This window comes from Prionailurus viverrinus, chromosome A1, assembly GCF_022837055.1.
Source record: "Prionailurus viverrinus isolate Anna chromosome A1, UM_Priviv_1.0, whole genome shotgun sequence".
Lineage (NCBI taxonomy): Eukaryota > Metazoa > Chordata > Mammalia > Carnivora > Felidae > Prionailurus > Prionailurus viverrinus.
Genome location: NC_062561.1, coordinates 125,928,492 through 125,951,715, shown reverse-complemented (window position 1 = coordinate 125,951,715; position 23,224 = coordinate 125,928,492). Strand labels below are relative to the sequence as shown.

At 38.3% G+C, this 23,224-nt stretch overlaps 1 protein-coding gene, 1 non-coding gene and 1 pseudogene across 3 annotated transcripts in view; 1 reads left to right on the top strand and 2 right to left on the bottom strand.

Annotated features, from left to right (window-relative positions):
- Positions 1-23,224, top strand: part of MIER3 (MIER family member 3) — a 194,106-nt gene that overhangs the window by 52,248 nt on the left and 118,634 nt on the right. The gene's annotated exons all lie outside the window — the stretch shown is intronic.
- Positions 1,646-2,495, bottom strand: LOC125169046 (palmitoyl-protein thioesterase ABHD10, mitochondrial-like; annotated as a pseudogene).
- On the bottom strand, positions 13,992-14,128 carry LOC125147504 (small nucleolar RNA SNORA42/SNORA80 family). Its single transcript, XR_007145222.1, has one exon. It is a non-coding gene; the product is annotated as a small nucleolar RNA SNORA42/SNORA80 family (small nucleolar RNA).

The window sequence follows — 23,224 nt, the reverse complement described above, 5'->3', positions numbered from 1 at the left end:
GAGTCAGGCAAAGGGAGATAGCAAGGACATTCCAGACAGAGATGGGCAGGAAATGCAAAGATCTTTTTGCAGAAGGGAGAAGGAACATCCTGTGGTCCCAGAATTGCAAGGGGTTTAGTATGATTGAAGATTTGAATGAGAGATGGAGAGTGGTAAGAGATGAGGCTAGAGAGGTAAGTAGATACCATATCATAAAAGGCCTGTAGGCAATTGTTATGAGTTAAGTAATAGTTCCCTGGAATTCATGTCAACCTGGAATCTCAGAATGCTGGGTCTTTGCAGATGTTAAGGATCTTAAGAGATGGAATCATCCTGGATATAGGGTAGGCTCTAAATCCCGTGACTGTTTTCATTATAAGAAGGGGGGGACTCAGAGAGACACATGAAAAGGAGGCCATGAGAAGATGGAGGCAAAGTTTGGAGTGATGCAGTTCAAGCCAAGGAATGTCAGAGATTGCCAGGAGTCACCAGATTCTAGAAAAAAGTAAGGAAGGATTCTTCCCTAGAGATTTCAGAGGGAGCATGGTCCTGCTAACATCTTGCTTTTGGACTTCAAGCCTCCAGAACTGTGAAAAGTAAACTTGTGTTGTTTTAAGCCACCAAATTTGTGGTAATTTTTTTAATAGTCATATTCTGACATTTTGAACTTTATGCCTCAGACATTTTTTCCAATCATTTAAGATTTACTTCAATAAACATTGTCCTGTATTTTGTGGATAGCATTTTAAAATCAGAAGCAATTTTACAAATTTCCATATATGACCGATGACAAACAAAGGACAAAAAATTCAAGCTTTATTAACAATTCTAAGTAGAAGAGAACACAATTAAGAGCTTCCCTGGTTAACATAAGCATTTAGCAAATAAATTATCTTGAATGAAAAAGTAGGAAATCTTTTAATAAAAAAAAAAATCAACACGCAACATGGATAGACCTAGAGGTCAAGTGAAGTAAGTTAGACAAGTAAGTAAGTAAGACAAGTAAGTAAGAAAGACAATACGGTATTATTGCACTTATATGTGGAACCTAAAAAGCAAAACAAACAACAAACAAAGCAGAAACAGACCCATAAATGCAGAGAACAAACTGGTGGCTGTCACAGGGGAGAGGGTGGGGGGATGGGAAAAAAATAGGTGAAAGGGACTGGGAGACACAGGTTTCCAGGTACAGAATGAGTAGGTCACGGGACAAAAGGTACAGCAGAGGGAATAGTCTGTGGCACTCTAATAGTGCTGCATGGTGACAGGTGGCAGCTACATCTGTGGTGAGCATAGCATAACATATAGAGCTGTCCAACCACTATGTTGTATCCCTGAAACTATTATAACACTGTGTCAACTCTACTTCAATTCAAAGAAATCAAGGATAGAAGGAAGAAAATTTTCCAGACGGCAGCTTATACTTATACTTCCGTCACAATTTGTATCACTTATATTATACATAGTTAAATAAATACTCATGTTATATTTACAAAATAGATAAGAGGAAAAAACCCAAGTATCAGGGTCTTTCATTTGTTGTCCTTCTTCCAATTTTCTGGATCCATTAGTTGATACACCAACTAAAAATGTGATTCTAGTTAACTACAGTTGAAAGCTTATCAATTAAGTCATCAATAGTGTAAACAAGAAGTTGAATGTCCGATTATTCCTTCATTCTGTGATCACTGTGTTTTCGGAGGATGACATCTACATCTTTGCTGACTACTCGGTTGGCAACCTGTATGGATGTATGCCAAGGTATGATGTCATCTTTCATGCTGTGGAGCAATCGTATAGGGCAGTTCACAGGAATAGGGCTATGTAACAAGCAGTGGTGTTCAGCTTCTTTAATGAAACTGTACTGAATGTCAAAAACTCCTTTTTCACTGTATTTTGATGGCATGGTCCACACACCTTTCATCTATATTTCCTTTTTCACCTCAACAGGGAGCTCATTAAACTGTGTCACTAGGTCATCTACAGCTGTAGCTATACCAACAAGAGCAATGACCTTTTGTGGCCTTGGGATTGCAGCATGAAGCATAAGCCATCGACCAAGGCTAGATCCAACAAGTATCTGTGGTCCTTCAGCTAAGTCATCAATTATAGAAAGAACATCTTTTCTCCATTTTCCCACTGTCCATTCTTGTAAGTTACCATCCGAATTACCATCCTGAGTAATCAAACCTTATATAGGCATGACCTAGAGATTTGCAAAACTCTCCAATCGCCAAAGCTTTTGTACCATTCATGTTAGAAATATAGCCAGGGATGAAGATAATTCCCGGACTTTTGCCTTTTAGCTTCTTATAAGCCAGGTTTGAAAGGTCTGGTCGACTAAGAAAAGAGACTGATGACTTTGGTCTGCAAGCTGGGACCCACTGTGGCATCCACTCCGACTTCCTTGCAAGTAACGTGCTGAGGCCATGGTGGAAGCCTAAGAAGACAGCCTCTCTGCCCCACCTCTGATGAGGTACCCAAGAGCCCAGGGCAGCCATGCCTGCCCCTGCCATCTTCCCAGAGGCCCTTCAAATTAGTGGTAATTTTGTACAGAAGCCCTGGGAAACTAAGACGGTCATATTAAGTTTGAACTGATATATAGATATCTACAAGTCAGATGTCAGTCTTGACATATCCTATGAAAAGATTTAAGTAAAAAAGTGACATTATAAAATTGGTACTTTATTTTTTTTAATTTTTTTAACGTTTATTCATTTTTGAGAAATAGAAACAGAGCATGAGCAGGGAAGGCACAGAGAGAGAGGAAGACACAGAATCCAAAGCAGGCTCCAGGGTCCGAGCTATCAGCATAGAGCCCAACACAGGGATTGAACCCACAAACTGTGAGATTATGATCTGAGCCAAAGTCAGATGCCTGACTGACTGAGCCACCCAGGCACCCCTCAAATTGGTACTTTAAAAAGGTCACTCTGGCTGCAGCATAGAGGACTAATGAGAAGAAAGAGAGTGAATGTAGGGACACATTGGAAAGATCTAGAAAAGGGTGACTTAAATGAGAGAAGGAAATGAAGAGAAGTGGTTAGATTTGTGAAATATTAGACAGGTAGAACTGATAGAACTTGATCACTCTTTTTTTATTTTTTCACTCTTTTTAAATTAATTAATTTATTAATTAATTGGTTTTAAGTAATCTCTACACCCAACATACAACTTGAACTCAAGACCTTAACATCAGGAGTTGCATGCTCTACTACTGAACCAGCCAGGCACCCTAGTGATCACTCTTTCTTAGATGTGAAGGTTTGTGAAGAGTGAAAATTCAAGAACTGACACTCGACATATAGTCTAGCTTTCCCACAGCTCCTTCAAAGAGAGTCTGTTTCCATCTACAGATCTAGCTAAGGTAGAGGACATGAACAGACGTGTTTGCACCCCTTGACTCAGCTAAGTTGAGGCAGTCTGATTCTCTCTGGCTATGAACCATGATATTCAGGGCATTCAGACAAATGTTGCTGTGGACTTAGCCTGGAAGGTCACACTGGGTTAGAGTTGCAGGGGCATTAGTAAGTCATAGATTAGCAGAAAAATCTAGTCGTGGAAGGAGGAAATAGATAAAAGTCAAGAAAAGCTATTCAGATGAGCTTGGGAGACTGAGTTTCCTTTGAGGTCTGGTTGTTTTTTCTTTTCCTTGTAAGTAATCTTTACACTCAACATGGGGCTTGAATTCATGACCCCCTATCAAGAGCTGCTTGCTCTACCAACTGAGCCAGCTAGGTGCCCCTGTTTAAATTTCTTATAATTGCCTTTTATGGGGCACGTGGCTCGCTCAGTCATTAGAGCATGTGACTCTTGTCTCAAGGTCGTAAGTCCAAGCCCCATGTAGAACTGACCTAAAAAAATAGATATGGCACAAGAACAAATACTCAGATCGATGGAATAGAATAGAGAACCCAGAAATGGACCCACAAACGTATGGCCAACTAATCTTGGACAAAACAGGAAAGAATATCCAATGGAATAAAGACAGTCTCTTCAGCAAGCGGTGCTGGGAGAACTGGACACTGACATGCAGGAAAAATCAACCTGGACCACTTTCTTACACCATACACAAGAATAAACTCAAAGTGGATGAAAGACCTCAATGTAAGACAGGAAGCCATCACAATCCTCGAGGAGAAAGCAGGCAAAAACCTCTTTGATCTTGGCCACAGCAACTTCTTACTCAACATGTCTCTGGAGGCAAGGGAAACAAAAGCAAAAATGAACTACTGGGACCTTATCAACATAAAAAGCTTTGGCACAGTGAAGAAAACAATTAGCAAAACTAAAAGGCAACTGACAGAATGGGAAAAGATATTTGCAAATGACATATCAGATAAAGGGTTAGTATCCAAAATCTATAAAGAACTTATCAAACTCAACACCCAAAAAACAAATAATCCAGTGAAGAAATGGGCAAAATCCATGAATAGACACTTCTCCAAAGAAGACATCCAGATGGCCAACCGACATATGAAAAAATGCTCCACATCACTCATCATCAGGGAAATACAAATCAAAACCACAATGAGATACCACCTTACACCTGTCAGAATGGCTAACAGTAACAATTCAGGCAACAACAGTTGTTGGCAAGGATGCGGAGAAAGGATCTCTTTTGCATTGTTGGTGGGAATGCAAGCTGGTGCAGCCACTCTGGAAAACAGTATGGAGGTTTCTCAAAAACTAAAAATAGAACTACCCTATGACCCAGCAATTGCACTACTAGGCATTTATCCACGGGATACAGGTGTGCTGTTTTGAAGGGACACGTGCACCCCCATGTTCATAGTAGCACTATCAACAATAGCCAAAGTATGGAAAGAGCCCAAATTTCCATCGATGGATGAATGGATAAAGAAAATGTGGTATATATATTTACACTGGAGTATTACTCGGCAATCAAAAAGAATGAAATCTTGCCATTTGCAACTATGTGGATAGAATTGGAGGGTAGTATGCTAAGTGAAATTAGTCAGAGAAAGACAAAAATCATATGACTTCACTCATATGAGGACTTTAAGAGACAAAACAGATGAAAGGAAGGGAAACAAAAATAATATAAAAACAGGGAGGGGGACAAAACAAAAGAGACTCATAAATATGGAGAACAAACTGAGGGTTGCTGGAGGGGTTGTGGAAGGGGGGATGGCTAAATGGGTAAGGGGCAGTAAGGAATCTACTGAAATCATTGCTTCACTATATACTAATTTGGATGTAAATTTTAAAAAATAAAAAATAAAGTTAAATTAAAAAAAAAAAATAGATGCCTGGGTGGCTTAGTAGGTTGAGCATCCAAGCCTTGATTTCAGCTCAGGTCATGATCTTGTGGTTTGTGGGATTGAGCCCCAAGTCAGACTCCACGCTGACAGCACAGAGCCTGATTGAGATTCTGTCTCTCTCCCTCTATCTCTGTCCCTACCCCTCTCATGTGCCCTGTCTTTCTCAAGATAAATAAACTTAAAAAATATATATATGTAATTGCCTTTTATGAGATTATCCTTAAACATATGATAAATCATCTTTTATTCAATGGCTTTTCTGTTTTGCAGTCACACTGTCTCATGCTATCATTTTAAGCCAAATTTCTGGCTTAAATAATTGGATAGGTAGCAGTACTATGCATCAAAAGGGAAGTAGTGGAGGAAAAACAAGTTCTGAAGAAAAAGTATGAGTTTAGATTTTGACACTTTGTTTTTGTTGTGCCAATACGATATTTAGGCAAGTCCAGTGTGGACACAGAAGATTTTATGGGAATAAAGTCTTTTGGACCAGAGTTCAGCTCCAGAAGCTATTGCCCTGTGAACATTAATTGATGCTATTTTCTTCCATGGTAAGAGGGAAAAGAGAATGAAAACAGTGGGAAGTTTGACATTGACGGTCTTCTCTGTTTCAGAAAGAAAAAGGAAACTGCAGAGAAGAATAAGAATGAGTAGTCAAAGGAGTAAAAGAATCAGGAGAAGGTGGAGGGGGGACGATCTGAGTCAAGAAAGTAAAGTACTTCAAGGAGGTCAAGAGCATCAGATGCTGTGTTGAGTCCACTGGTTTTTAGCAAGGAAGAAGCCACTGCTGACTTTGGCACGAGATTTGGAGAAGTAATGAGGGCAGAGGATAGAGTGTGGGTAGAAACCATAGATTATGTTTCAGTGAGCTGACTGTAATGGAAAGAAAAGACATGGAGATAACTAAAAGGGAATATTTGTCTGTTTAACCTAGATGGGAGACACTTGAGCCTGTTTACAGAGTAGGGAAGAAAATAATTTGATAGAATTTAAAGACACTTGAGAAACATTCATTGATCAGTTAAGGTTTCTAGGAATGGGGGAGAGATAGATGCAGTACTTAGTTGAATAATTACCTTCTTTCACTGTGGTGAGAGGGGACATGGTAAAAAAAAAAAAAGGAAGCAAGAATGCAAATAAATTTGTAGGTTGACTAGAGAAGTAAAAAATGGGAATTTTTTCCTGAAGAGTTCTAACTTGCCTCTGTGTAGTAAAATGAAACACCAGAGATTAAATTTGTGTTAACTGGAGAAATAGAACAGTAAGGTAATTTGGAATTATAAATTACTTAAGAAACTACCTCTCATCCTAGCCTTACTCTAAATGTGAAACAGGTGTGAGTACTTGGAATCACTTAAGAAGTGACTCATAGAAGGGAAAATCAGAAGGATAAATAAAATCTAATGCTGGTTTTTGCAAAGATAAATAATGTACAAACCCCGTAGGTAATACACAGACACGAATGCACACACATACATGTGTGTATATACACATACCATTTTAGGTTTGAAAAAGGAGCTATGATAAAAGTCAAAAGAATTATACCAGAATGGTTTGCACATTCCACGGTAATAAAGTGAAAATTTAGAAATTTTTCTAGCAATATATAAATGACTGAAAGTTTTTTAAAACTTGAAATACCAATATGATTGAAAATATTAGGGAAGGCAGGACCAGCCTGCCTTTCCTATATGAGCTTCATTTCAGTGTAACTAAATAGTTGTTAAGGAAAGATTCTTTTTTGTTGAGGAATTTCAGCTAACAAAGGTAGAAACAATAGTAGAAAAAAAAACCCACCATTTTTGCAAATCCTAATGAAAACAGTGGCTCTAAAGATTTTTTTTTTTAACATTTAAATACAAGTGAGTTAACATATAATGTAATAATGATTTCAGGGATAGAATTTAGTGATTCATCACTTATATATAACACCCAGTGCTCATCCTAACAAGTGCCCTCCTTAATGCCCATCACCCATTTAGCCCATCTCCCAACCCAACATCCTGCTAGCAACGCTCAGTTTGTTCTCTTTAAGAGTCTCTTATGCTTTGTCTCCCTCTCTGCTTTTATCTTATTTTTGTTTCCCTCCCCCCTATGTTCTTAGTTTTGTTTCTTAAATTCCACATATGAGTGAAATCATATGATATTTATCTTTCTGTGACTGACTTATTTCACTGAGCATGATATACCCTAGTTCCATCCACATTGTTGCAAGTGGCAAGATTTCTTTCCTTTTGATTGCTGAGTAATATTCAGCACTTCTTTATCCATTTGTCAGTCAATGGACATTTGGGCTTTTTCCATACTTCAGCTATTGTCAGTGGTGCTACTATAAAATTGGGGTTCATGTGCTCCTTCGAATCATCACTCTTGTATCCTTTGGATAAATACCTAGTAGTGCAATTGCTGGGTTGTAGGGTGGTTCTATTTTTAATGTTTTGAGGAACTTCCATACTGTTTTCCAGAGTGGGTGCACCAGTGTGCATTCCTACCATCAGTGCAAAAGAGAGCCTTTTTCTCCGGATGTTCACCAACATCTGTTGTTACCTGAGTTGATAATGTTAGCCATTCTGACAGGTGTGAGGTGGTATCGCGTCATGGTTTTGATTTGTTTTTCCTCGATGATCAGTGATGTTGAGCATCTTTTCATGTGTCTGTTAGCCATCTGGATGTCTTCTTTGGAGAAGTGTCTATTCATGTCTTTTGCCCATTTCTTCACTGAATTAGGAATATTTATTAATGGCTGCTAAAACTATTAGGTGAAAGGCTGATGGTGAACTGTATAATGAATGGATTAGGCTGATACTAACCTGAATTCAATCATCAATCTCAATATCACTATAAGTGGGACAATCAGACCTTAAGGGCAATCATGACGTGGTGCAATATGAAGTATACCATATGATCTATGAAGAATCCTTAACAAAAAAGTTATTTAACTTAAATACATTCAAGACTTTATCTAATTTTCAGTCTCCCAAAAATAAACAAACAAATAAACAAAGAAGAGAGAAATGAATGAAGTAACACTACAAGGAAATAATCAACCAAATCCAGAGCTATAATATACTGTAGGACAAGCAACCTGGTTTTCCAACAAATAAATGGCATGGGGAGGGCAGGGTGGGAGGAGATAAGAAAGAACTTTCATAAATTAGAGAGAATCAAAAGGCAGAACAACAAAAATGCAATGCACTAGATGTTGTTTAGATTCTGATTCAAACCAATAGTAAAAGGATATTTTTTAAACAATCAGGAAATTTTTTTTAGGTGTGATGAGGTGGCTGTGTTGAAAACACCTTATCTGTTAGAGATACATGGTGAACTACTTACAGATGAAATTATATGAAATCTGAGATTTGCTTTAAAATATTCCAGCAAAATGGCACAAAAACAGACACATAGACCAATGGAATAGAATAGAAACCCCAGAACTAGACCCACAAACGTATGGCCAACTCATCTTTGACAAAGCAGGAAAGAACATCCAATGGAAAAAAGACAGCCTCTTTAACAAATGGTGCTGGGAGAACTGGACAGCAACATGCAGAAGGTTGAAACTAGACCACTTTCTCACACCATTCACAAAAATAAACTCAAAATGGATAAAGGACCTAAATGTGAGACAGGAAACCATCAAAACCTTAGAGGAGAAAGCAGGAAAAGACCTCTCTGACCTCAGCCGTAGCAATCTCTTACTCGACACATCCCCAAAGGCAAGGGAATTAAAAGCAAAAGTGAATTACTGGGACCTTATGAAAATAAAAAGCTTCTGCACAGCCAAGGAAACAACCAACAAAACTAAAAGGCAACCAACGGAATGGGAAAAGATATTCGCAAATGACATATCGGACAAAGGGCTAGTATCCAAAATCTATAAAGAGCTCACCAAACTCCACACCCGAAAAACAAATAACCCAGTGAAGAAATGGGCAGAAAACATGAATAGACACTTCTCTAAAGAAGACATCCGGATGGCCAACAGGCACATGAAAAGATGTTCAGCGTCGCTCCTTATCAGGGAAATACAAATCAAAACCACACTCAGGTATCACCTTACGCCAGTCAGAGTGGCCAAAATGAACAAATCAGGAGACTATAGATGCTGGAGAGGATGTGGAGAAACGGGAACCCTCTTGCACTGTTGGTGGGAATGCAAATTGGTGCAGCCGCTCTGGAAAGCAGTGTGGAGGTTCCTCAGAAAAGTAAAAATAGACCTACCCTATGACCCAGCAATAGCACTGCTAGGAATTTATCCAAGGGATACGGGAGTACTGATGCATAGGGCCACGTGTACCCCAATGTTCATAGCAGCACTCTCAACAATAGCCAAATTATGGAAAGAGCCTAAATGTCCATCAACTGATGAATGGATAAAGAAATTGTGGTTTATATACACAATGGAATATTACGTGGCAATGAGAAAAAATGAAATATGGCCTTTTGTAGCAACGTGGATGGAACTGGAGAGTGTGATGCTAAGTGAAATAAGCCATACAGAGAAAGACAGATACCATATGGTTTCACTCTTATGTGGATCCTGAGAAACTTAACAGGAACCCATGGGGGAGGGGAAGGAAAAAAAAAAAAAAAGAGGTTAGAATGGGAGAGAGCCAAAGCATAAGAGACTGTTAAAAACTGAGAACAAACTGAGGGTTGATGGGGGGTGGGAGGGAAGAGAGGGTGGGTGATGGGTATTGAGGAGGGCACCTTTTGGGATGAGCACTGGGTGTTGTATGGAAACCAATTTGTCAATAAATTTCATAAAAAAAATAAAAAATAAAAAATAAAATAAAATATTCCAGCAAAATAAAAGTGGAAAGATAGATGAAACAAGAATGAAAGAGTCTTGTGATAATTGTCAAAGCTAGGTGGTAGGTACATAGATTCATTATACTATTTTCTCTACTTGAAATTTTTTATAATAAAATCATTTTCTTTTTTTTAAGTTTGTTAAAGTTTTTTTTTTTTTTAATGTTTGTTTTTGAGACAGACAGCATGAGCAGGGAAAGGGCAGAGAGAGGAAGACACAGAATCTGAAGCAGGCTCCAGGCTCTAAGCTGTCAGCACAGAGCCTGCTGACACAGGGCTCAAACGCACATGATTTAAGATCATGACCTGAGCTGAACCAGTGTTGGACGCTTAACCACCCAGGCGCCCCTATAATAAAATTGGTTTCAAATAATGAAAAAAGCAACAAGTCTGGTCAAGTTACAGCTAAATTCCCTCTAACATTCAAATTACAGATAATTCCTATGTTTACCAAACTATTCCAGAATATATAAAAATATGAAACTCTTCACAATAGTTTTATAAATCCAGCATAGTCATACAAAGACAAAAAAGCAGAACAATAGACTAATTTCATTTATACAGGTTCAAAAACTTTAAATAACATGCTCTTGGATCAAATCCAACAAGGCATTTTTTTAAAATATGACACAATGGAACAAATGAAAAGATTTTCTCAATAGATAATGTATCATCAAATGCCGCATTTCCTAAAATTTCCTAAAATTATTTTGTAAATTTAATTCCATACAAATTTTTTCTTTTATTTGGATCCTAAATTTTGTATGGAAGAATAAATATAAGGTAATAGACAAGAAAAGCATTAAAAGAGAAAAGGAACAACAGTGTGGAAAAACTTGCCTACTTAATATTGGAATACATGATAAAGCTAATATAAAATTAAATCCAAGGGCACCTGGATGGCTCCGTTGGTTAAATGTTTAACTCTTGATTTTGGCTTAGGTCATTATTTCATGGTTTGTGGGATTGAACCTGCTGTTGGGCTCTGAGCAGACAGCACAGAGCCTGCTTGGTATTCTCTCTCTCCCTTTCTCTCTGCTCCTTTCTCTCTGCTCCTTTCTCTCTCTCTCTCTCTCTCTCTCTCTCTCTCTCTCTCTCTCTCTCAAAATAAAGAAATAGGGGTGCCTGGGTGGCTCAGTGGGTTAAGCATCCGACTTCAGCTCAGGTCATGATCTCACGTCTGGTGAGTTCAAGCCCTGCGTTGGGCTCTGTGCTGACAGCTCAGAGCCTGGAGCCTGCTTTGGATTCTGTCTGTCTCTCTCCCTCTCTCTCTCTCTGCCCTCCCCGCTTGTGCTCTGTCTCTCTCTCTCTGTCTCAAAAATAAATAAACATTTAAAAAATGTTTTTAAAAATAAAGAAATAAACATTAAAAAAAGAAATAGGTACAGTGTAAGTTAAAATTTGATACATAACAAAGGTGATAATTCAAATCACTGAGGAAAGGCTGAATTCTTTAATAGTGTTGGTGCAATTGGGGAGAAACTCAAATGAATCCTGTATTTTATAATATTTCGGAAAATTAATTCTGGTTGGGTTAAAGACATAATTGTAAACAATTAAATTTTGTAAGAAAATGTCAGACTTTACATGAGCCATCAAAGTGCATGAGGAACTTTAATCAAGCCTGGAAACCCAAAAACAGCAACAGAAAAGGTAAACATACCAAATTTAAAAACTTTTTATAGCAAGAAGATAGTATAAATAAATGAAAACATAATAATTTGGAAACATCTATAGAACATCATAAACCCCCATAACCAACAAGTGTTCTGATTCATTGATAGTGAAATGCAAATTAAAGCAACAACATATCACTTTTTGCTCATGTGATTGGCAAAACATTAAATGAATCAGTAGTGTCCATTCCTTATGGGAATTAGTAGAAAATGTTTCACCCATTGTTGGATAAACATGAATTTCACATTTTGGAAAACAATTTAGTAATATCTGTCTTATCAAGTTGACTCAGAAAAAGAAAATTAAGTAGTGAGATTAGGTGAGTAGGAAACTATTGAACTTTATGAAATAACATATAACATTAATACTTAACTTAATAAGAACAGATTAGTTTCCTATTGCTGCCATGATAAATTACCACAAACTTAGTAGCTCAGAACAACCAGATCTATTATCTAATAATTCCACAGGTCCCAAATCTACATTGAGTCTCATGGAATAAATCAAGGTGTTGGCAGGGGCTATGTTCTTTCTGGAGGCTCCAGAGGGGAATTCATGATATGGTGTCATAAACTGAGGAGTGTGACCACTTCAGTTCAGAATACATGGTGTCACACAAATATAAATACCTCATTCTTTGACATAGCAATCCCACTGTCAGTAATTTTTTTAACAGAAACAAATGCATTATTGTAGAAGGATACATGAACAAGAATGTTTATTGAAGCATTTTTTTTTTGTAATAGCAAAAATTAGGACTTGTACATCCATCGACAGAATGGTCAAATAAATTACAGTCTGCCCATATATGGGAATATTATGCAGTTATTGAGAAAATCAGTTAGACTTATATATACGGACCTGGAAATATTGTCCATGAAATATTAAGTGAAAAAAATGCAACTTGAAAAGTAATGGGCATTATCCCATTGTTAAAAATATATATGTAAATAAGGAGAAGAACAAAATTCCAACATATGAATGTTTCTGTGTCATTGTCTAGTAGGAGGAGAGAGATCATATCAGTTTTATGAAAGGGAGAAAGCTAAATATAAAATAACAATAAACTAGGTATCAGTCTGCTAACTAGACAACTAAAAGGAAACTTGAAGATCTCTAAGTGAGAGGGTGGGATGAATCTGGTTCTCCAATTGTTGAAAAAAACTGCAAGCCTTATTCAGTCACTGCCAGGGGCTACGGTGGCAGCGGCAGGAGTGAAGAAGCATTCCAAGATGATGGGGGTCCGTTAGCAAACTGGAAACAAACAAGGATCCTAACAGAAAACCAGAAAGCCTAGTTACAATCCCACCATCACAATAAGACAGGGAAGAGGCTGGAGCTAAGAGACAAAGGCTTACTACCTAGCACCATATGTTTACACATAATTGTGTGGAGAAGAAAAAAAAAAAAACTTTGAATGATCCACATCAACCAGTTACCTCAGAGGTAAGAAGATCATGAGAACTTTCAAACAGGAAAAGAATAAAAACTCCCATGTAGCATTTGATGGATTACAATGTGTGTGTACTATTTATGTAATAATTTTTAAAACCCCACATAACTAATGAAGCATAAAAATAAAAAGTTAAAATTAGAAGTAGATATATCCAGGATCCTGGGTGGCTCAGTTGGTTGAATGTCTGACTTCAGCTCAGGTCATGATCTCACTGTTGGGAAGTTCGAGTCCTGCGTTGGACTCTGTGCTGACAGCTCAGAGCCTGTAGCTTGCCTCAGATTCTGTGTCTCCCTGTCTCTCTGCCCCTCCCCTGCTCACACTCTGTCTCTGTCTCTCTCAAAAATAAATAAACATTAAAGTTTTTTTAGGGGTGCCTGGGTGGCTCATTGGTTGGGTGACCAACTTCAGCTAAGATCATGATCTCTTGGTGCATGAATTCGAGCCCCACCACAGCTCAGAGCATGGAGCCTGCTTTGGATTCTGTCCCCGTCTCTCTCTCTCTCTGCCCCTCCCCTACTTGCTCTTTCTCTCTCTTTCTCTCTCTCTCTCTCAAAAATAAATAAACATTAAAAAAGTTAAAAAAAATTTTTAAGTAGAAATATTCACCCTGAGGTGTGCCCTCGGGAGAGTATAGCTCTGTCACTGTGTAGTAGTAGATGCCTGAGCTGCAGTGCCCTTGGATCTGAGAGGTAGCTGCTCAGGGAACCAGTTTGCACTGTTAAATATACAGCTAAATGTATGTATTGGCTTTGAAAAACTTTTTTAAAATTTTTATTTTTTTACAATGTACAGCCCCCTTCAGTGCCCACAGCCCACTAGTGAGGAGGCTGGGCAGTGGTTCAAGGCTGCATGCTTCTCTGGCACAGGTATACTCTGAGAGGCCCACAGAGAAGGGCCCACCATCAATCCATCACTGTGTGCTTGCATTGGCTTTTTAAGCTATTTTGACAATTGTGACAACTTCTTGATGATTGTTGAATCTGGATGCTGGGCACATGGTGGTTCATTTTAATGTTCACTTTAATTTTCTGTAGGTTGGTGTTTTTTCACAATACTGGAGAAAAAACACTCTAATATAATCACAGTTTAGTTTTTAACCACAGCCATGAAAAGAAGAAAATACATGTATTTTTCCTAACTCCAAGAGGATCTGACAGTTCCTTAATGTTCATTTGAATTAATTATGGTAAGATCAGTTACAATGTTGATGAAGAAATCCAAACTGAACGTCCTGTAACAAACAATAAGGAAATAAAATTTCTCAAAACAAACAAGTAAAACAAGTATCATCGTCTCAAAATTTAGGGTAATATAAAACAGTAAACCGTTGTAGTTAAAAATCAAGATGTACCTGTTGAACTTCTTAAATACACCCTAGCCAGGAATCAATTTCATCATGATAAGAAACATCATCTGTCAAGAAAGGACCTTTACCCCAACCTGGCTAATGTTTACATTTTTAGTGTCCTTAACACATCTGATTGGTTAATGAAGCCCATATTTGATCTTTATCTCTGCAGCAAGCTCCCATGCCCAGCTCAGAGTTTTGAAACTGTAAAATGTCTGTGTCAACATCTCATCTGCCCAAGATTCCTATTATTGAAACATATGGCACCTCTGTTACAATCTGGAATTCAATTTGATCTAGGCTGAATCAGAGAGATTTGGGCTTATATATAAATTTTTCTGTTTTCTCTGCTCTAGGTCTGTAACTTTGAGAAACCAAGAGTAGGAAGGCTTGGAAGAGATTTATACTTTGTGAGGGCAGTTGCCCTCTCTTAAGTATTCCACATAGCCCCTGCAAGATCATCAGGAGGCTGGAGGCAGTGGGGTTTAGTGTCAATAATATGTATGCCAGCATTCTTATCAAACTCCAGAGCCATCTCTACTTGGGTATGGAAGGCAGACTTTTTTAGCTGTGAAATTCCCCAGGGCTTTCAGATAATGCAGGAATGTGGAGTCTTCACGAAGGAGGTACTAAAGTTCCTGTTGAAAAGGCTTACGGACTGTGTGCTCAGAAATGCCCTGATGCCCCGAGAATATGGAGCATCTCCCGTGGAATACATTTGTGAAGTGCAGCCAAGGTCTTCTGAAGTTAAGGAGAGGTCTGTAGACTAGGAATATGGTAAAAGTTTGAAATAGCTTCTGTGAGGAATAGGAGAAACATCTGACAAAGCATTTACTGAAGGACTTTTGGGCTGTGAGGAAGAGTAAGCTGAGGTGAGAGAACCTTATTGCATGATTTTCACAACAGCTTGCATTCAGAGGCTGAGAGGGCTGATGGATGAACATTCAGGGATGATGGGAGGCAAAGGGGCAAAGATGATGAGATCACTGATGAGACAGTGATTGAACTGATACAACCCAGGGTGTAGGCTGAGTTAAAAAAGGAGAGAAGACAGAAAGGAAGGAAAGTTGGCGGTAAACAGAGGAGGTGGTCTCTGAGGGCTTGACTAGTTCAAATGTCAAGTGAAGGAGTAAGATGTGGGAGAGTTAGAAGGTGGTAGTCAGCGAGCAATTTACTGGAATTCAGTGTATCAAAGGTGGAGCACATAGACGTGCAAAGATCCCCAGGTGTGCCTATGGGAGGAGGTAGTTGTTATGGAATAAAGGTCATTGTATATATCAAACTAGAGTGTTGGATGACTAATCAATCCATATGGCTGTTAACACTGATGACAGCAAAGCAAACGACTCTGGCATGAATTTAGGAGAACGCTGAAATATTGATAGCATGACAGACTGCTTTCGTTTGGAGTATGCGTCCCAGCCCCTACTCTCTATCTGTTGCATTCTGACACCCTGTTCCCCTGTTCTCTGAGTATCTCCCACCACACTTATACCCCTACACCCCACTTCACTCAGAAAAAAAATCTTCCCCCAAGAGGCCACTCACTTGTCACTGTAAATTAGGAAAGATCAATAGAAAGGTCCTGGACATAAATCTCTCATTAATTCAAAGGAGAAAGAAGTATAAAATGACAATAATTTATAAGGGAGATGAATGGTTTATCATAATGAGTCAAGAAATCAGAACATTTATTGCAGGTTTACTTTGTGCTTAGCTTAGAGTTTAAGTGCATTGGCTTTGCAGTTCAGCAGTCCAAAGACCAAATCTGCCACTTAATAGCTGCATGAGCAGGGCAAAAATTACTTTATCTCACGAAACTTCAGATTGTTGTCTTAAAATTAAGATAGTACCTCTTACTGCATAGAATTGCTATGAAGATTAAGAGATGTTTCTTGTAAAGTAGAATGTACTTAGAACAACCAGCACTCAATTCCGGCTAGGTATTGTTAACATTCTTCTCCTTCCTGCGTCCTAAAGCATTTTTCTGACAGGGTCCTCTTTACTCATCCTAGAATGAAGAGAAATCCATCCACATCTAGTGCTTGCCAGGGAATGTGATGGATCCAGCTTATGACAATCTGGGGTCATGTGCTTCTCTTCCTAACTTGTGGTTCAGTGATGTTGACAGCTGAGATCCACTATATTCGGAATGTTCACACCATGGAAATTGGCAAAAACTTACAAAATGGAAGGAGAGTTGGTGGTAGTGGTGGGGTAGTCAGAGTCTTTTTACCAGCACACTACTGCAATGGGTTTTAGCTTGCATGTTCCCTTCTCAGATCTGTAGCAGATCTGCTGGGCAGCTCCTAGCCCATTCCCAGCCTCTTGCAAGTTTTCATCTAGTGAGACTCTGCTGGCCTGAAATGGTATCTTCTCCTGCCCCCACTATCTCCATCACCCTCTAATTGGTGGGATTTGTGAAACATTGTAATTGCTAGACCCTCTATTTTCACCACTCTTTCTGTCTCAGTGTTTCTGCAGTGTTTACACCGGAGACTACAACATCCCTGGTATATACCCCACTTCCTGCCTAGTTTTTATCATGGAACTTGAATGTTTTTAGGAAGAGAAGGAAGGGAGGACTAGGAGAGAAGATTCTGGCTTCCTCAAACCATGTGGGAGGAGGCTGGCTGTCTAAGGTTTCTCATTGCAGTCTTTTACTTCTTCATTCAGGACAACCAGAAGGGCTTTACAACCTGATTTCTGGCCCACGAGTGCCACTATTTTCCCCAGTGGCATAGGAAAAGAGAGCAATTGATTAAACTTTTCCAGTTTCCATCTGACTTAGTGGAGTTTTCCCCTTGCTTCTGCCTCTAAGTTAATTATCAGTTTTGTGTTTTGATCTTGATAGTCATCTTCTTTCTTTTTAAGTATTTCATTTGGAAGTCAAAAAGGTTTAAGCCAGGATCTACTAGTTGAATGTCATTTTATATTGGAAGTGTCCTAAGAGAAACTCAGTTTTACTTACACACTTTATTTTTGTTCTTTTCATGTCCTACTCCAAAATTGTTATTAAATAGAATTATTTTGTATTATATATCCTTTAAGAAAGTACACATGGCAAGAACAGAATCCAATTTAACCTAGTTTCTAGGAATTTATTGGAATATACACTAGTACCCTGAAAAAAAAGATTCTTCCAATATGCACAAATTAATTAATATAATTATGAACTCTGCCTGGAAGGAGAGCTGAGATCCAGGAAATATACTCAGATCTATTATAATTATGTTTTCAAAAATTACCTTTTTGATGTGCCTGGGTGCCTCAGTCAATTAAGCATCCGACTTTGACTCAGGTCATGGTCTCGCAGTTCGTGGGCTCCAGCCCTGCATCAGGCTCTGTGCTGACAGCTCAGAGCCTGGAGCCTGCTTCAGATCCTGTGTCTCTCTCTCTCTCTCCCTGTTGCCTGCCCATTCTCTCTCTCTCTCTCTCTCTCTCTCTCTCAAAAAAAAAAAAAAACCCTAAATAAACATTAAAAAAATTACCTTTTTAATCAGAATAAAATCTATTTCTTTCCTTTTTTACAAAAATATTTTTTTATTTAAGAGATAGAGAGATGGCACACGCGAGTGGGGGAAGGGGCAGAGAGAGAGAGGAGAGAGAGAGAATCCCAAGCAGCCTTTGCACCCCACACACGCTCAATCTCACAAACCCGGGAGATCATGACCTGATCTGAAATCGAGAGTCTGACGCTTAACCAACCGAGGCACCAAGCACCCTGACAAAATCTATTTCCAAATTGAAATTTAACACCCTTCCCCCCTCCAAAAAAAACTAATAGATTTAGGTAAGACAAGAAACAAAATCAAGTATTTATTGGATACCTTCTACCAAAATAATTTCTGGCAGAGAAAAATTTAATCAAAAGCTATGCCATAAACTCAGGTCATGATCTCACAGTTCATGAGTTTGAGCCCCACATCAGGCTCTGCGCTGACAGTGAGGAACCTGCTTGGGATTCTCTATCTTTCCCTCTCCCTCATGCCTCTCCCTGCTCACTGTCTCTCTCTCTCAAAATAAATAAATAAACTTTAAAAAAAAATCTACACCATAAAGACCTGTATTTTAGGAACACCCTTAGGAGTGAATGTTACACAGTTGATAGTGAACTTTTTCCTCAGTAAGAACTGGTGATTATATTAGTGAATAGAGATGGTAACCTTATTTGATTGTTGGTCTTGTGTTATAAAGTTCTGGGAACTGTGTGTAAGTGCTGGGAAACAATAGCAGTGAGATTCTATTCTCCCTGAATTTGTCAGGAATGGGCAATCTAGGAAGATAGCTTTTGTCAGTTTGATTTGCTTTACCTTCATGCTGCCAGGTTGTGATTAGCTGTCAGGAAGAGTAACCTCTCTCCTGGGAGTGAGTCACTGATTTCTATTGTTCCTGTAAGAGTAACGCCTTCCCTTGGATAGGGGAGAGCCAGTTGAGTGTGAATGCTAGCCTTTGTTAAACAAATCAGAATCCTTTTATCTGGCAGTAGGCGCCAGTTTGGGCTCTTCAGGAGCGTGGCATGCCAAAGTAAACTCATTTTCTTCCTCATTATTATTGGTAGATGGGGCACCTGGGTGGCTCAGTCTGTTGAGCTTCTGGCTCAGGTCATGATCTCATGGTTTGTGGGTTCAAGCCCCACTTCGGGCTCTGTGCTGACAGCTCAGAGCCTGGAGCCAGCTTTAGATTCTGTGTCTCCGTCTCTCTCTGCCCCTCCCCCGCTCAAGCTCTGTCTGTCTTGCAGAAAAATAAACATTAAAAAAATTTTTTAAAAAAGATTGGTAGAAGAGAGGGAAGCTATTGATAGTTATTTTTTGTTTAATAGACATGTGACAAAGACAATCATGATATTCTTCTGGATGAATCCAGGAAATGTGATATGGAAAATAATACAATGGATTATGTGGGTTAGATTCTTAACTAATTTATTAACAATGGCCAAACATCTGCTTAATCAATCCATGTTGTCTTTGAGAGGTTCGGGGGTTTGTTTTGTTTTGTTTTGTTTTTGATAATTTTATGAGGATTCACGAATTGTACATACCTTTATTATTTACCTCTATGAAGACCTAGAAGAGATGCTTACCAAATAGGCAGATGACTAAAAGCTGGAGAAACAGATTACAGGTTGGATAATAGAATCAAGATCTCCATAGACTACATGATAGATCATGATAGATCTCCATAGACTACATGATAGATCTCAAAAGATCAAATTTGTCTACTTAAATTTTAAAGATCAGCCTCACAAATAGAAGTCAAAAGAAACCTAGCACTGAAAAAAAACTTAAAGCAAAGGGTTGGGGTGTCTAGGTGGTTCAGTTGGTTATGCATCTGACTCTTGATTTCAGCTCAGGTCACTATCCAACAGTATATGAGCTGGTGCCCCAGTCAGTGCAGAGCCATCTGCACTGACAGTATGGAGTCTGGAATTCTCTCTCCCTCTTTCTCCTTCCCCTCTCCCTCATCAAAAAAGTACCCTTAAAAAAAAAGTGATTGTTTTTAACTTAAAAAGGTTTTTTTTAACTTAAAAAGATTTTAAGTTTATGTTACTTAATAATTTACAAAGAAGAAAAAGCAAGTGCAACCTTAGGTTGTATTTATAGAAGTACAGCAAAAAAAGAATGGAGCCCAGTGTTTTCTGTAATGATCAAACCACAATTATTCATGATTATTTATTACAATGATTCAGAACATCATTCTAGAAGTTATTGGAATCTAAAATGGATCAGTCTGAGTTAATTCAGGAAGTTTATTGAGAGGATAAGTTTGTACTTTAATAACTACAGCAGAACGTAGGAATTGAGGTGTTATAAGAGAGCACAGGTGAAGTCATATGTAAATTTGAAGGAGCCAGAGATTATTTCTAGGAGTAGGGATCAAGAAATCCTCGTTGAGGGGCATTTGGGTGGCTCAGTCAGTTAAGTGTGTGACTTCAGCTCAAGTCATGATCTCACGGTTCATGGGTTCGAGCCCCACGTCGGGCTCTGTGCTGACAGCTCAGAGCCTGAAACCTACTTCGGATTCTGTGTCTCCCTTTCTCTCTGTCCCTCCCCCACTTGCTCTCTGTCTCTTTCTCTCAAAAATAAATAACCATTAAAGAATTTTTTTTTTAAAGAAATGCTCATTGAGCAGAGGGAATAGTTGGAGTAGAGAACACAGTTAAATCTCTTTGTTGTGTATGAGTCTTGTAGGGGTCTTGGTGTCTTTGGCTTATGGCTACAGAGACCAACTTAAAGTGTCAGACACAAAATTCACCTAATTTGAAATCCCAAGTGCAAAAATGGTACAGAAAGTTAAGTCTGATGGTCTTTGTCAAGAGTAATAGTATGAGAGAAGTAAGAAAGGTAAATTGAAGCCAGATAACTGTGCTTTATTAATATCAGTGAGAAAGGACTTCAGGTCTTCAAAGAGGTCCTAGTGTCTCAAACAAGGGATGCAGTTCCTAACTTTGCCTCTGTTCTCTGACCATCACAGTCTTAACTCATGCCATTGGGGATTTGATGCCTCCTGCTATACAGAACTATATGACTCTGATTTCCCTTATCTCTTCTTTTGTATCACACCTATACCTTCTCCAAAGCCCAATCCCAGTTCATTCATGTCTTATTAATACTTGTAACAACTACACCTTATGCAGAATACCTTACATACCAACCACAGGTGTTTGCATTTTACAGAAGTGGCACAATCACAGAAGGGATTCAAACAATTTGTCAACCATGAAGGGTGGACAGAGTGCAAAGAAGAAGATCAAGGCAGAGAAAGAGATAATGAAGATCAGATTTAGAATTGTACTTACAGGAATATAGGGGAGGGAGCAGTCGTAGTAGATATACACAGTTCCCACTAAGGCAGGATATCATTGGGGAAATACTGGGCACACTGTTACTTGATTTAGGAATGAGGCAAGAATAATCACCATCTTCACAACAAATTAACTCTGTGAAACTTTAGCCTACACAAGCAGTCAGTGGAAAACAATTAGAAGATTAAAAATTGAAAAGGTAGAGGCAAAACTACTTTTATTCCCAGATGATATGGTAGTTTACGTGAAAAAAACCCTCCAAAATTGAAAGTAAAATGAAACAGTTTAATTTAACTGTATATCAAATTGGTGATACAGCCATAAAGAGGAAAGAGTTATTTCAATTGTCTTTAGAAGATAGGACCCTGCCTGTATATCAAATTGGTGATACAGCCATAAAGAGGAAAGAGTTATTTCAATTGTCTTTAGAAGATAGGACCCTGCCTGTAGAGTCTTAGGGAGATATATCAAAAGAGTGAAATAAAAAGCAAATCTTGCATTTTACTTAGTAGCAACTTTGGTATTGATACTATAATTTTGAAACCATTTTTATCTACATCATAGAATAAAAAAAAAACTATATTCACATTATTAAGGACCAGTATTTTCTGTATGAGAGAAGGGATAGAAATAAATAAATCAAAGAAAGTGAGAGAAGCTTATGTCATTCAGAGAAAACTAGGAAGGGAATTAAATCAATTTGGTAAGGAGCACATATCAAACAACAACGATATTAACAGCTAATGTCACTTTAGTGGTGAAGTATTGAATGCTTTTCTGCTAAGCTGGTAACAAGACAATAATATCTATTCTTACCACTTATATTCACATTGTACTGAAGAACCTAACCAGTGTAATAAAACAATAGAAAGAAATAAAAGGCATACAGTTGAAAGTGAAGAAATAAAATTTTGTTTATTCACAAATGATTTGATTTATAGTTAAAAAATCCAGTTGAGTCTACAGATAAATTTCTAGAATAATAAGTTGAATTTAGTAATCTACATACGAGGTCAATAGGAAATATATCTTTTACATATTAGCAACAGTCAACTAGAAACTAAAAATGTTAAAACTGCATTTATAAGAGTACAGAATGCCATCACATTATTCCACAATGAAGTCAATCAAAGATATTCTACAAAGACTTCTGCAATGAAAACTATGAAACATTGCCAAAAGAAGTTGAAGGCGTAATTAAATAGAGATATATATCATTTTAGGAATTGGAAAACTGTATATTGTTAAGATGTCTAGTTTCCTCAAATTTATCTTAAATTTAATGCAATTCCATAAAAATCTTAGCATATTTTTTAAAAATAGAAAATTACAAGCTGATTTTAAAAATTATGTGAAAAAAGGGGCACCTGGTGGCCCAGTTGGTTGAGCATCTGACTTGGGCTCAGGTCATGATCTCATGTTCCTGAGTTCGAGCTGTGCGTTGGGCTCTGTGCTGTCAGCTTGGAGCCTGGAGCCTGCTTCAGATTCTGTCTCTACCTCTCTCTGCACCTCCCCTGCTCGTGCTCTGTGTCTCTCTCTCTCTCTCAAAAATAAATAAACCTTTAAAAAATTTTTTTTAAATTATGTGAAAAAAGTAAAAGATCTATAATAATCAATTTTTTTAAGGTTAAAAAGCAGTGCTTTTAAAAAAATTTTTTTTAATATTTATTTTTGAGAGAGAGAGAGAGAGAGAGAGACAGAATGTGAGCGGGGGAGGGGCAGAGAGAGAGGGAGACACAGAATCTAGAGCAGGCCCCAGGCACAGAGCCCAACGTGGGGCTCGAACTCACAAACGGAGAGATCATGACCTGAGCCAAAGTCAGATGCTTAACTGACTGAGCCACCCAGGTGCCCCTAGTGGT